This window comes from Cryptomeria japonica, chromosome 3 (assembly GCF_030272615.1).
Source record: "Cryptomeria japonica chromosome 3, Sugi_1.0, whole genome shotgun sequence".
Lineage (NCBI taxonomy): Eukaryota > Viridiplantae > Streptophyta > Pinopsida > Cupressales > Cupressaceae > Cryptomeria > Cryptomeria japonica.
The window spans coordinates 490,467,221-490,479,651 of NC_081407.1; positions in this window are offsets into that span (position 1 = coordinate 490,467,221).

Here is a 12,431-nt window from a genome sequence, read left to right on the forward strand (position 1 = left end):
CTTGAAACTGGTCCACGTTCAGAACAGTAGGGACAGCAGTATCTCTCAAGGTTTTATCAAGGATAGCTTTATGTGCAGGAGATATGCGTAAGAGCTCAAGAATAGAGATGAGCGCGGGTGTCTTCCCTAGTTGTTCTACAAGGTCGTACTCAGGCTTGGTAGATGAAAGATTGGTATTCTTGGTAGAGGCACCTGGCAATGTGATCTTACCTCGACGGGTTGTAACATGACATTCAGAGGTAGATACGGACGAAGATCCCACACCTTTTAGGACAATTTTGGGTCTTTGAGAATGATTCTCAGGATTTTTGTTTTTGATAGTAATGGTAGAAATATGATTGTCCATTGAGATGTGATTAATAGTGGAATCATAATTGTAAGATTCTCTAGTGTAGTTGGCTTGATCATCTGTGACTTTGCCTTTTCCCTTGTCATGTTTTGGGAATGGTTCCTTAAACACCTCATGCTCTTGGTTAGATGAATGTCCCTCAATCTCAATATCTTCTCTGTCAATGAGATCTTGTACAATGTTTTTCAATCGATGGCAATTACTTGTCTTATGACCCTTGCTCTTATGAAATTCGCAAAATTCATCATCATTCCACCAATTCGGTTTTACCTTTGGTTCATATGGAGGAAAATCTGGGACCGTGATCACTTTGTTTGCTACAAGCTTTTTGAATACTGATTCAAGTGGTTCTCCCAATGGAGTATATTTCCTTCGTGGTTTAGCAGCCGTTTGATTGTTCACTTGATTGTTGGTAGAACTTGATCCAGAAAAGACGAACTTTGGTCTCACTGTGTTGGCATCAACAACACCATCATTAACTGTGTTCTTGTTCTTGTTCCAAAATTTTGGTTTGTCCTTTCCTTTGAAGTCCTCTTTGTTTTCTTTGAATAGTTTGATAACTCCTTGTTCAATTAAGACCTTTTCTGTTGCTAGGCCCTTTTCAATGACATCCTTGAATGTAGACAAACAAGCTTTTCTGAGATCATATCCAATAGCCTTGTTAACATTTTGTGTGAACATCTCCACCATTTGTTTCTACGGGATTTCACAAGAGCATCTGCTAGCTAGGTTTCTCCATCTTTGTAAAAATGACGCAAAAGATTCTCCTTCCTTTTGTTTAGTATTGCACAAGGTAGTAACTGAGACATCTGTTTCAATGTTGTAAGAGAAATGTTGAATGAATGCCTCTGCCAAGTCGCCCCATGACTTAATACCGGGAGGTAATTGAGAAAACCATTCCATAGCTTGATCTCCTAAGCTCTGTGGGAACAACCTCATTAAGTATGTTTCTTCTGCGGCTACCTCAATGCAAGCTGTGAAGAATTGTCTTATATGTGCCTTGGGGTCTCCTCTCCCTCTATATTTGTCAAATTTCGGCGTTGCAAAGTGCAGAGGAAACGGAGGCATTGGAATTCTCTTATCAAAGGGATAAGGGCATATATCTCTCATAGTATATGTGGGTTTTGATGTGCCCATGTCTTCCACTTTCTTTTGTAGATCTCTAATTTGTTGCTCCAAATTATTTTTGGGAGGAGATGGATTTCTTGTAGCATACCCCATGTTTGAAACACCCATTTGAGGAGGAGCTTGTTGCATGTATGGATGATACTGATCGTAGACATGTCCATATGGAGGTCTATATTGTTGTGACATGTATGGAGCACTTGGCATAACTTCTTGTTGAGGGACCCCATATCTGTTTTGTGTATATAAACCATATTCAATAGGCCTTTCATTTTCCATTGTGTTGCCCCCAATTTTGACATGAGGTCTCCTTGTGTCAAAATTTTGAGGATGTCCTTGAGTATCCACTTGTCTCGATTGATCCATACCTTGAGCATGTGTTTGAGCATAAGGCCTCCATGATGGTCTTTGAGTGTAAGTATCATATATTTGAGCTTGTGTATGTGGGATTGCTGGTTGTTGAAGCAAAACTGATGGTGACTCCGGCATCATATTATTTGGTCCTCCACTATTTGGTCTCCTTTGATCCATGTTATGTTGAGTTTGTTGTGAAGGTCTACTTTCCATAAGTTGAGATAAGTCAAAATCATGTGGTATTTTGGCTCCACTTTGTGCCATCATGTTTAGAAAGTATTGACGATCTCTCCTCATTATCTCTTCAACCAATCTATTGAATTGAGGATCCATTATAGATTCTTGTATGTCTGCTGATAGTATTGAAGAATTGTCCACATTGTCATTGTGTGTAGTATTGTTGTTTATAGCGTTTGCGCTTTCCACATTTGGATTGTGTCTATAAACATTCATGTCTGGTAATGTAGTGTGCTCAGGATTGTAGAATACATCATTGTCATACTCATAAGAACTCATGTTTACGGATTTTTGAGCTTCTTTAGCTTTTCTCCTAGATTTTTGAAGACGGGTTTCAACCATGAACTAGGTGTTTGACCAAGATGTGAGAGACTTAGATGAAAAATGGAAAGAGTATGGAAGACCAAGAGTTGTATGGAATGTAAATGAATCTGAAGTTTACTTGCAATGTCCAAAGTGTAAGACCAAATATGTATGTAGTAGAGTAGGTGTGACTTCCAAAGAGAGGATAGTTTCTCTTGATGAGGTAAGCTGACCTTGACTCTAAGTAAGACCAAATGAGACCCAAAGGTAAGAAACCTTGATGAGGGACCACTTAGCAAAGTGTAGTAGTATGTAGTGTGTTGACCACGTATGATGAGGACAAGCAAGTGACCTTTTGACTCAAGTTTAGACAAGTATGAATGTAAAATGAGGTATGAAGCAATGATGGACTGTGTAAGACCTTAGAACAGGCTGAATGCTAGATGAAACCTGAAGAGACAACCTAGGAAGCTCAAGTATGCCGAAATTGATTTTCTTTGTTTGTTTGACTGTTAAAATTTTTCAAATCCTGACACAGACGCCTCTGTATACTTCACAGACGCGGTTTTAAGACACAGACGCTACTCTGTTTGACGCAGACGTGATTCTGAGATTTTCCTGTTGATGTTTGCCAGGACTGTAATAGTTTTTGCAATTGTGGACACAGACGCGCCTGTATACTTCACAGACGCGATTCCCAGACACAGACGTGTCTCTGTTCGATACAGACGCTAATAAAAACACAGACACTATTCTGCCCTTCACAGACGCGTTTATCCGACACAGACGCGGTTTGAACAGACACAGATGTGTTTCTGTAACCTTAGTGCAATCTTTCCTATCTGTGAATTTGTTTTGCTGTGACCAAATCTGATTTTTCGACTGTTTTTCGTGACAAGAGGACACAGTGTTGATGACCCAATGTTTGCAGACTGTTTAGACTCCAAAAAGTGTGTTGTTTGATGTAAAAAGTTTTTGCATACACTTGAAGACACAAAAGACACAATGTTTTGCTGTTTTGTTTTTGAGTGTTTGAATGTTTATCATAAGTCAAGCACAATTCTTATGGCTGGCCAAGACAATAGTTGTTGATCCCACATGGGGTTTTACCCCCGAGGCTACGCTATTCAGAGCAGATACTTAGATGCTTGACCTCACTGGCTCCACCCTCGGCACTCACTTCTCGGGTCAGCCAAGCCTCAGTCCCCATGAAAACTCCCCATGGCGAACTTTGTATCTCTACTAAGAACCGTATGTGTGTGGGCCACTACCAGAGGTCCGACCTCCTGCCCCAACAACTAGAAGGATTTGGGCCTCTAAAACAAAATGGTGCTAGTAAGGGCATCCGCTCGTGTGGCCATACATGCGGCACTTTCAGCTCTGTAAATACAGAAGGCTCCCAGCCGGTAGGGGTTACGCCCTACAAATGATCAAATAAATTTGATCAAACGGGTTTATGGGGAGACATAGTGTTGGTATGAACTAATCAGCACACGTTATTCATAGTTTTCACCATGAATACATTTGATTATAGTGGTTCGGATGAGGTGGGTTTTCCTTGCTACCACTTGGGTCGTTCTCTTCTCACTAGTAGTCCTAATGACCACACGGGAAGACAGGCCCTCTAAAGAGTAAACAAAAAGAGCCTATTGCTCAAGACACAAAAGACAATGATTCAATTTTAGTGCACCAATTGAAGTGTTTGCTAAGCTATGAAAACAAGGCACACAATAAAATTACAAAACCCTAGCTAAGGCCCTGCAACAAAATTGTTAGTAGTTTGGGTTGTTTCAAATGATAACCCCTTCCTACAAGCACACAAGTTAGGTAAATTTTAGAAAACCCAAAAAGACTTTGTGAAAAGGGGCCTTCAACAAAAACGTATTTGCCTCCAAAGCAAGCTGCACAAACCAGGTTAGCTAGATCTGCAAAGGTTAGCCGAAAATAAACCAGATCTGAAACCCTAAGTACAAAATCCGAAAACCCGAATCAAAGAAACTTGAAAAAATTTGCAAGACAGAAATCACAGACGCCTTTATACCAGACACAGACGCTTCTGAACTACACAGACGCGGTTCTGTAGTTCACAGACGCGATCCAAGGTCACAGACGCGCCTCCCGAACGTAGACGCGATAAGATCAGTCACAAACACGATTAAAACTCTCAGACACGATTCCAGAAACCTGCAAAAAATAAAAATCTGGCAAAAACACAGGCGCGATTAACGATATCACAGACGCCTTTGAAACCCAAAAACGCGATCCGAACACTCGCAGACGCGAAAAAAACTTAAAATGTCGTCGAAATCGTCCGATCTGCAACTTCAAAAATGCAAAATCTGCAACAAAATGTTAAATGTAAAGGGACAAGTGTCCCATCGGGCGTGCCAAAATGTATATGGTGAAAATGGATAACAATAATAACAATATTGAAAAACTAAAATGGATTCAACCACCAAACCCTAGCCTAACAAATGAACAAAGATCCACCATAACATATGAAGATAACCTAAGACAATGCAAAATAACTCAAAATCTCAAAGATTATACCATCACATGTCCAATAGGGTTTTGATCTCCATTTTTCCTATCTCCATTGATCTTGCTTGATATATTTGCTCTCAGATTTTTATATGCACAAGAGCTCAACAAAGAACGGAATGTGGTTGCAAGTAGGATCGTAGTGTAGCAAGTTGCATGAAAGATCATTAGCATGAGTGATTAGGGTTTGACAATGAAGAAAGCATCTCCTTAAATAGTAGACACAATATGAAATGGAGGGTTAAGATTGAGAGGTGTAAAAAGAGAGGTCGGCTAGGATTAGAGGGTAGGTATAAGAAATACCAAAATAATGAAAGGGGTAGGTAGTGTATGAATTAAGAGATGAATGACATGTGTCATGTGTAGAAAAAGATAATGAATTAATTAAATAAAGAAAGATTTATTTAATTAATAGAAGAAGTGGGACAATTAAATAAATAAAATATTTATTTAATTTAGGAAAGGGATAATTTAAATAAATAAATGTATTTATTTAAATGAGAAATAAGGCTAGAAGAGGATAAATGAATTAATTAAATAAATAAAGATTTATTTAATTAATAGAAGAATTAGGCTTAGATAATTAAATAAATAAAATATTTATTTAATTAAACATGACAATTTTGAGTGTCTACACTTACAGATGATTCAATGTTGTCTAACACCTTTCATCCATCATTTCCAAGTAATGTAGCCTAGATACGATGTACTCTTCATCATCAATTAGGTGTTACAAAGAAACTTTTAGTGAAGGGACCTCAACCTCAAGAGGAAGGATGTATTTTTTACCATAGGCCAAGGAATATGGAGTTGCTCTAGTAGGAGTGCAAACACTAGTACGATAGGCCCATAAGATAGGATTCAACTGCACATGCCAATCTCAGCCAACATCATTGACAATCTTTTTTAATATTTTCATGATAGTCTTATTGGATGGACCTCAACTTGGCCATTACACTATGGATAATAAGGAGTGGAAAAACAATGTTGAATGTGGAAATTATCATAGAGTTCTCTAACATCTTGATTCTTAAATGGATGGCCATTATCAGTTATAATTACAAGAAGGACTCCATATCCGTATATGATATAATTCAAAATGAATTTAGAAATTTGTGTACCGGTGATACGAAGGACTCGTTGATGATGACATGTTTTGCAGCTTGGCATATGAAGAATCGATGCTGGCTATGGGAAAGGATCGAGGGTACAATATGGAACTTCAAGTAATTTGATAGTCCTAAAAATCACTGCACAAAAAATCTTCATGCCTTAGTCAAAATATTGGTCATTCTCAATTAATTTTACCCTCTGTTCTGTGTCACATGGTTTAGGTTTTAGGGTTTAGGATTTATGAATTTCCAATTAAGTCTTGTTAAAAAATAAACCCTAAGCTTGTTATATTCCTTCATTACTTTTTTTCCACTTAAGCCAAGGGTTGGTTATCATTGGCAGGGTCATTGTATTTCCTAGGCATTAAGTTGTTTTTGGTTGGCCCCTTTATATTTTCCTAATTCTGCATGTAAAATCTCCCTATGGCTAAGCCCTCTTTAATGCCTATTAATTTTTTTCCTAAGTCTAATTTTTTAATATTTTGGTTGATGGCTAAAGGAAGGGCAAGTCTGACGGCCCGCGATCGAAGGTGCAAGGAAGATAAGGACCACGGCATTACGAGATGATGCCACATGTCCAAGGCGGGGAGCTTAAGCAGAAAATTAAACCTTTGTAACATTTGTTATTACTGGTTCCCAACAAGTAAAGTCCGAACTACTAATCATTCATCAATCTACATGTGCTTATAATGAATGAAGATTTTTTAATTTCTGCAAAAAAATTGCTCGACTATTAAGGGACTTAAGAAGGCGGTCGTTGTTGTCGGTAGGTAAATAGTGAACCGATCCAACAACCCTCATAACCCTATGATCAAGATATGCAAGGGGATTATGGGCCGTGACATCACGAGATGATGCCACGTGTCCAAGGTGGGCCAGGGAAAGCTGATGGTGGGGTCGCTGACCGAGGTGAAGTAAGCGGTGAGTTGGCTATGCCATGTCATACTTTGACGAGCCTGCTTGCCACATGTGATGGTCAATGTTAGATTGATCATTATGGATCATGTAATGTGCCAAAATGGAGGAAGATCAACAGTTGAGATTCAAAATTCATTTCAAAATGAATTGGTGTTGTTTCTTCGCGGGCACGAGCAGGTAATGGTGGACGGGGTCTGGTTTGCTAACAGAAGAATAATGAAAGAGAGAAATATTCTTATTTTAAATTACCAAAGGCATTTTGAGCATGAGCAGAGACTATTTTGAAAACCAATAGAGAATCAAGCTCTCGCAATAGAGTTAGGGTTTTCTGGTGCGATTGAAGCATCTAGCAAGCAGTTTTGTATTCTTGCAGCGATTGTTTCCTTGGGGAGCGAACCTAGTATGTTGTGAGCCCATATCAGATTTTCATCAACACAACAATAAGGATGGTAAAGAGCATAAAGAATATTTGCAAGAAGTTGGGATATTTTGAGAAACTATGAAATATTTTGTAACAAAATCAGGTCTGCTTGATCATTCTGATGATAGGTGTCTCCTCTGGCCTGTAGCTTATTTTTCTCCCTAGTTTCTATAAAAGGGAATTTGAGGCCATGAGACAAGGTTCCAAATTTTGGTTCTTTTAGGGTTCCTCTTTTGGTTCCGATAGCAGGTTTTAGGTGGAATGAGCAAAGTGTAAAGTCCTTTTGTAGAGCAAAATAGAATGAGTCATGTGTCTTAGTTTTTGTAGGTTCTTGAAGGAGTTAGATATAGATTGTTTTATGACAGAAATAGCAAATTTATTCAATAGAAATACAATAATGATCTATTTCTCTCCAATGTACAATTCTATCATCTTTTGAATGAAGTAAATCAAGGGTTTCTTTCATTCAGTGCATTGTTGTGATGCATGTGATTTTTGTTTATGCTTTCATCCAAGGGATCAATTAAATGCTAAAACAAGATTGCAGAGTGGTAGGGCTTGTTAAGGGATTTGATAAGTAGTCTAGGTTGGGATTGAAGATAAGAAATATTGTAAGGCAATACTTTCTTAGATCTAAATGCTATTAGATATAATTATGTTATAAATCATTTCATCTCTTATGAATTCAAGCACCTAATGGAATAAGGTATTGATCCTAGCTTGTTTTAAGCCTTTACAATCAAACTTATGCTCCATTCATCTATATTTTTTACAAATTGTTGATTATCATAATACCTTTCAATTCATGTCTTTTATTGTGTGTTCTACCCATCTCATGCTCCAATTAGGTTGAGGATCACTGAAGGATTTGCCATCCTTGAGCATTCTCCCTGTTGTTGAGCCTACATATGATATCATCTACTTTGTTTTAGTGAATCTTTTAGTATGGTGCAGAGATCATAAAATTCACTAAGGGATCACCCTCCAAGGTTTTGTAGAGCCCAAAGTGTAGAAGGATTTACATTCCTTGTCAGTTGGTCCAAGTTCTTGAGGATTTTAATAGTTGGAGTTGGCATATCCATAGATATTTGAAGAATCAACTTGGTTTTTGCATCTTGCAGTGTAATCCGATTTGGGAACCAACATAATCATGTCTTTGTACCAAGGGGAATTGGGACCAACAATTTAACACACAAGTTCTCACTATGGAATCTCAAAAGTGAGCATAAATAATTGTTCCACTAAGAATTCACACCTTTCAACATTTTGAGGCATGCCCAACATTGAAGTAATTGTTTCCATGACATCTGCTTATTTATTTTGAAGTCTTGGCACTTGGCTGAATTTGATGGCAATGAATTTTGTCCTAAAAAAAAATACCAATTGTTTGTAAGGGACCAATTTTTCATCCTTTGTCCCATAATTATTGTTTACTTTTCAAATAAAAAGTTAGGAATCCCCATAAACATGAAGATGTGTGATGTTCCATTGAACTGCTATTTTGAGTCCAATGACCAAAGGCTCATATTTTACAATATTATTTGTACAATCAAAAGTGATTTTATAGGACTTTAAAATGGCATCTCCTTGAGGAGTGATAAATAGGATTCCAGCTCCTGAACCAGATCTTGTATGTGACTCATCAAAGAATAGTTGTCATTCATCAAAGGATGTTATTGCAAATGTGATTCATCAGGAAAATCAGTCACCAAGGGGTGATCATCTTGAATAGACACATTTGTGAGCTGATCAGCCATGACTTGTCCTTTGATTGTTTTTTTGTCACTTTATTCAATATCAAACTCACTCAGAAGATTACCCATTTTGCTAGCCGACCAATGAGAGTTTCCTTGTTGAGTAAATATTTCAATGGATCAATTTTGGCTACCAATAAAGTCTTATGGTTCAAAATGTAGTGTCAAAGCTTTTGGATAGCAAAAACTACTACTCGGAATGTTGTTTCAATGGTAGTGTAATTTAGCTCATAGCCAACTAATGTCTTATTGATATAATATATTACTTTCTCCTTGCTTTCTTCATGGTGTTGTGCTAAGAGAGCTCCCAATGATTTTGTTGTTGCAGAGATGTACAAAATGAAAGGTTTCCCTCCAATAGGAGGCATTAAAACTGACAGAGAAAAAAGATAGTCCTTGAGGTGTTGAAATATCTGTTGGCATTGCTCTGTCCATTTGAAAGCTACCCCTTTGTGAAGAAAATGTTGAAAGGGATGGCATTTGTCTGCCAATTATGCTATGAATTTTTGAATTGATTGGATCTTTCCTTGAAGGCTCCTCAGATGGTGAAGATTGATGGGTGGAGGCATATCCATAATAGATTTCACCTTTGCTAGATCCACTTCAATGCCTCTTGTATATGGTGAAAATGGATAACAATAATAATGATATTGAAAGGCTAAATGAATTCAACCACAAAACCCTAGCCTAACAACAACAAAGATCCACCATAACATATGAAGATTACCTAAGACAATGCAAATCAAATGAAATCACAGAGATTATACCATCACATGTCCAATAGGGTTTGGATCTCCATTCTTCCTATCTCCATTGATCTTGTTTGATGTATTTGCTCTCAGATTTTATGTGCACAAGAGCTCAACAAAGAACGGAATGTGGTTGCAAGTAGGATCGCATATGTTCAAAAGCGTAGTGTAGTCAAGTAGTCAATGGGGGGGTGCATAGATTGATTGATTAGGGTTGATAATGAAGGAAGCATCTCCTTATATAGAAGACACTATATGAAATGGAGGGATAAGATTGAGAGGTGTAAAAGGAGGTCGGCTATGATTAGAGGGTAGGTAAAAGAAATAATAAAATAATGAAAGGGGTACGTAGTGTAGGAATTAAGAGATGAATGACATGTGTCATGGGTAGAAAAGGTTAATGAATTAATTAAATAAATAAAGATTTATTTAATTAATAGAAGGAGTGGGATCAATTAAATAAATAAGATATTTATTTAATTTAGGAAAAGGATAATTTAAATAAATAAATGTATTTATTTAAATGAGAAATAAGGCTAGAAGAGGATAAATAGAAGAATTAAGCTTAGATAATTAAATAAATAAAATATTTATTTAATTAGACTGGACAATTTTGGGTGTCTACATTTTGCCCCTCTTTGAGACAATGCGGCTTGTCGCGTTGTTTCAAAGAAGATAAGATGAACTGATACAGAGTTGCCCCAAGATGGGAATGATATGCCCCCTTGAGAGATTGGATGAAAATGTGTGAAAAGATCATAGACAATCTCTCGATAAGAAAGAAAGGCTAGAATGGACTGACCAGATAAAGTGACAAAGTCACAGGATAATGAAGACTGACTCGGGAAACGAGGGCTAGGGCAGTCTATAAGATAGACCAGGAGGGAAATACATCCTCATTGTCATCCACACATCCAAGAGATCAGAGTGTAGAGCGAGAATAGAGCAGCAGTAGTCAGCAGCGATGGCTTTTGTTCACAGATTCGACCGTGTTCGTTGATTCCAGAGGCCAACAGAGGCAGGAGAGTCAGTAAGTACCACAAAACCTCCTTGTACTTTGATGCATTTATTGTTGTCATTAATGCATGCTAGATAGGGTAATAAATGCACTCTAGGTTAGGGTCCAAAAAAATGTCAAAAACATCCAGGCGCGTCTGCATTGGTGTCAGATGCATCTATGCTCGCTAGGCGCGTCTGTGATGAAAAATGCGTCTGTGCCGAATGCGGCCGCGTCTGTGCTGTGTAGGCGCGTCTATGCCAAAAAGGCATGTCTGTGTCGCCCAGGTGCGTCTATGTAAAACAGGCGCATTTATGCAGTCTTCAAGCACGTTTATGTCAGGAAAGCGCGTTTGTGTCCAAAAAATGTGAATTTGTGTCTTCTACATCAAATCGGCAATTCTGTGATGAACATACCCTGTCGATTGGATAAGCTGCTGAGAGGATACACTCAAGTAGGTCCTCTAGGGAAGACTAGGATAACAAATAGGGCTAGGATTGACAATTATGTGATAGAACATACATTGCCAATTAGGAAACTACTCAAGAGGATTCACTCAAGCAGAGGCCCTAGGATAGGATAGATCAAGGCACTTTGTGATGAACAGTGAGTACCAAGATATAGTACTTTGTGATGAACAGGGAGTACTAAAATATGAGCAACACTTTGTGATGAACAGGGAATGCAAATGTGAGTAGCACTTTGTGATGAACAGTGAGTGCCACACACGTAGTACTTTGTGATGAACAGGGAGTACCACTAGGATAAATAGCAACACTTTGTGATGAACAATGAGTGTCACCAAGATAGATAGCAACACTTTGTGATGAACAAGGAGTGTCACTAGGATAGAATGCCATATGCACTTAGATAAAAAGTAGCATTTTGTGATGAACAGTGAATGCCACGATGACTGACATGATTTGCTTGACTGTAGGAGTATTTGCCTATGCTGGAGTTACGGGAGAGATTCCCATCGACTCAAAGGTTGTGACCTGAGCTGACCTTCGAGGACCAAGCGGCTATTGAGGCTATGGGTCTGAGACATATTCTGTATGTGCCTGAGTTTCAGGTGAACATGGGACTGCTGATTGCACTAGCGGAGAGGTGGCACTCCGAGACTTGCACCTTTCATTTACCGATGGGGGAGATGACAGTCACCCTCAAGGATGTATACAGGATTCTACGGATACCGATCGATGGGGAGCTGATTCCTTACAATCAAGATGGAGATGGGGAGGCCCTGAGACAAGTGTTCCAGGACCCAGGACTGGAGATGAGTGCAGGGCACGTGGCTTGGGACACCATGACAGCTACAGGATTAGCACTGCCAACAGTGATAGGAGGAGCAATCAGTGGGTTCTTGTGTCCTGATAGAGCGACATGAGGGTTGGTTGTGGGCTGGGGAGGAGCATTGGAGACACTGGTGACACAACACACTAGATATGCCTGGGGACCGTGTGTGCTAGCACACCTATATTATGAGCTGCATCAGTTTGTGTACCATGGGTCAATGGGATTGGGTTGCGGGGTCACATTGCTACAGGTGTGGGCCTATGAGCATCTGCCAG